The sequence below is a fragment of the Merops nubicus genome, unplaced genomic scaffold, assembly GCF_000691845.1.
Source record: "Merops nubicus isolate BGI_N331 unplaced genomic scaffold, ASM69184v1 scaffold14660, whole genome shotgun sequence".
NCBI classification, from domain to species: domain Eukaryota; kingdom Metazoa; phylum Chordata; class Aves; order Coraciiformes; family Meropidae; genus Merops; species Merops nubicus.
The window spans coordinates 13,531-17,490 of NW_008580998.1; positions in this window are offsets into that span (position 1 = coordinate 13,531).

Here is a 3,960-nt window from a genome sequence, read left to right on the forward strand (position 1 = left end):
GGAATATTAATTCCTTCTGTTTAGGAATGGAGAAGCACCTAAAGTGTGCCCACACTGGGCAGTAGGAGAACTGTTGTGCTGTCAGAGCATGGTGCTGTGAGACCTGCCATGGCTGGACTTTCACAGGCAACCAGCTGCAGACACATGGTTACTTGATTCTTCCAATAAATATATTGGTTAATCAAAAGCTAAGGAACTATAAACTAAGCCTCCATGCTCTGATCTTTCCTTCCAACCCTTTAACTTCTATCCCAAGCCAAAGCCTCATTAGATATTGAGAAAAACATCTGCAATGACAGTGAGTGCACTGGGACCAACAATTAAAATCTAAGGTATCTTCAGTTAGACTCCAAGCTGCCCAGCAGAAAACTTACATAATACCTTCAAAGAGGTAAAAGGCATAGTGTAGCTCTTTTATTATTTGAGGAGAACTGTAGACACCAGCCTGCCTATCAGAGCAAGGTATGAGTCAGGCAAGAGCACTAGTGATCTTCTCACCACCTCAGAAGCCTACATATTCAGGCAGGCAGTACCCAGCATCGCTGGAATCAGACACTGGAGATTGTTGGGGTGGGAGAAAGCACAACACAGAAAGGAGACGCTCTGTGTGCTCCTCCCAGGAGGATGTCCTTGGGCAGCAGTATAGGCCAGCCTGTTCAACTCCCCCTTCCCAAGGAGACGAGGTTGGTAGGATCCCTCTGCTTGGCTGCCAGCATTCCTTTTGTATCTCACTCTTTCACCAGGGCACTTCTGCTTAAAAAGGCTTGACTCAATCTCTGAGTTCATAAATTTTCAGCCTTTAAATCTGTTTAAGCCCATTAACACCGTTGGGTTGCAATACGTATTTAAGAAATATTTTCAAGTGTAATTTGGAGACTTTCAAACAAACAAAAACATGATGACATTCCCATGTATGTTTTTGCAATTGTAAAGCTCTTCGCTCAGAAATGTTTTCTGTTAGTTTAAAACTTCTTCATAGTCAGCATCAAAGTTCACCTACCTTTTTTTGCTACCTGTGTTGCCTGTTACCTGTTAACCTTCCATAAACCATCATTAAGCCAGATCTTGCTCACTCTTTCATAAAGCAAAATAACTGTGGCTTATTAGTTTTATCATAAGAGTGAGAGGTTTGAGTTCCTCACATATTCTCCCTCACCAAATCAATCTGGTGTAGGTTTTTTTCCTGCTTCAACTACTTTTCCAAACATGGACATCAGCACTGAAAGATCTGCTCTGTTCTTCTCCCATCAATGTAGTACCAAGCTAATATTTCCTCCTTAAGCCACTAGAGCCAAGGATTGTCCTCTTTGATTTAGAGCACTGAACTGCAGATCAAGCTGAACTGGTTTTCTACTGTCATCCATAGTAATTTGTAGTTCCTGTTCAGTGTCACTGCTTTCTAGAAGGAGGAAAATTCCTCTTTAACTCACAGTCTTTTCCTTCAGATATAATTGTGTATGAATGTGGCTGGAGGTTTTTCAGAATCCCACTCTCCTATTACAACTGAAATACAGCAAAGGAAAAAAAAAGGATGTCGAAAGGGCGGGGAAAAAAAAGCCCAGTAACTAGGAGTACCACAAGGAAGAGAAGAGGGAGGAGAAATTGTAGCAGGGTGTAATAGCATTATCTTCGGCGATCACAGAGCATGTTTTAAAACATAATTCCTCATTCTTCAGTTATCTACAAAACATCATTTTACCAGATTCCTTCTGTGTAGTTGTTTTACACATTGTAGTGTTTCAATTTATGCAACACGAAAAAGTTTTTGAATTCTGAATTGTTGTTCTTCCTTTCCAGCCTGATTTTCTAAGGGAATAACCCCTGTGCAACTATGCCATCTGCCTGTCTGTCTCCCAATTCCAATTCCAGTGAAACACCCAACTCTAGCCAACTTTGAGAGGTGTGAAGTTCTCAAAAATGCTAAATTCTTACAAGTTCATTGAAAACTGGCATTGAAAAAGAGGAAAGAAGCCAAAGTTAGTATCTTACGGTGAGTGATAGACAGACTCAACTTATCATCCACCCAATTGGAAGAGGCAGTAGCCATCTGGTCAATGGGTAGGCTGGTTTGTCAGGGCACATGTAACTCTGAATCAGCCACAGGACTCTCTGAAGCTTTTCTGTGTAAGATAACGTGGGAAGGAGCTACGGTGAACCTGAGGAAGGGCGGGACAAGGGCCTATAAAACACAAATCCAAGGGAAGCTAGCCTTCATTCACCTTGCTGCTCCTCATCTTCCAGTGATTCCTTTTAAAGAAATTACTACATTGTTAATGAGGACAAAGAAAGGAGAACCACTGACGACTTTTGGGCCCAGTGCCAGATCATCAGTTGTTTTAGTTAGATATTTTACAATAATAAGTAGCATTGTGCTATCTTGTCCCAATGTATACGCATCACCTCACACCAGCTTACTACATGTAAAAGATGACTTTCAGGATACATGAAATATTTGTGCTGACTAAAATTTATGCAAGCTTCCTGTTAAATATAATTCTCATTTATACGTGATGAGGGACCTTTCTTGTGCTTAGCACTGTTGTCCCTAACCTATTTGTAGCTTAGACACGGGTGGCTATATGCATCACTTTCAGATGAATACAGAACCAGGTTTTAAAATGGTCTGACCTGAGAAACCTGATGGCAGATCACAAAGGATTTTGAAGGTGAGCCCTGCACCCTTCTACTATTATTATTCCTACACTCTTAAAAGCAGCATATAATAAAATTTAATTCTGTAGCAAGTTTGGGCAGTGTTCTGCAAAGGCTATGTCCTGTATTTTCAAAAACAAGCCAAAATACTTTCTTGTAAAGTGGTTCCAAAACAGCACAGGTTATAAGAAGGAGTGTGATTTTGTGTTGTATGAGAAAGAGGCTCTGCCATGGTAGATTCACATCTGCTGCCAGACAGTAAGCATTGTTGCAAGTGCAATGGGAGAATGTGTCTGTTTATCAGATGTTAGAATAACAGGAGAAACTGGAGCAGCAACAGGGAAACAACTTGTCAAGATAGAGCAGACACAGATGAGTATAACTCATCAAAACTTGAAAACAAAGTAAGCATTGTTGCAAGTGCAATGGGAGAATGTGTCTGTTGGGTAACTGTGACAGCAAAATGTCAGAAAATTTGCTGTGCCTGAGACCGCAGAGAAAGACATGATAGAAAAACAGTTCTGTGGGACTGCTTATCTGAGAACTGAAAACAAACCCCCCAAAACTTCAAAGCAAGAGGAAAACAAAAAGAAAACTTGACATTAACATCTAAGGGCACTTCTCTGTAGAAGAAAATTTAGGCAATGTCTTTGTCTTAGAGGATCTGAATGCTTAGAGAGCATCACACTGGGAGTCAGTAGCTTTATATATATATAAAAAAAAAGCACAACCGAAAATAAGAATCTCAAGTTAGTGAGTTAGATATACAGACTCATGTATACAGTATGAAGGCGCATTAGATATCCAAAAAAGACTTTCCTGGTAGCTGGTGAATTGTGCCTGGAGCTGCCTGAGCCATCCAGAAAGAAGGACCAGGGCCCGGGTCACGAATGGGAGGCTGGTTCCCTGGGGCAGGCTGCAGGACAGAGCCAGTCTCCACCCAGCTTGGTCTCCCAGCACTCCTCAGACAGTGGCTCATGTAGTGGCTGAAGCAGCTCAGCCATTTTCCCCAGAAATCCCTGCAGGGGAATGTGCTTTTCCCTTGCTCTTTGCACACAGTAGTGAGAAGGGCAGAGCACTCACTCGACACACTGTAGTGCTGACTAGTTCTCTGGAGAGCATCCTAAATGATGGTTTAGTCTCTGGCTTCTTGTCCATGCAGTATTTTTGCCAAAAGCACCTGTGGCTTGCAGCTTTGGGCTCTCTCCTGGGAACAGAGTGGGGCGCCTCTCTCAGTGAGAGGTGAAGAAGGTTTAAACCTGAATTTCCCCAATATTATATGAATGCCCCAATCACCATCTCTACCTG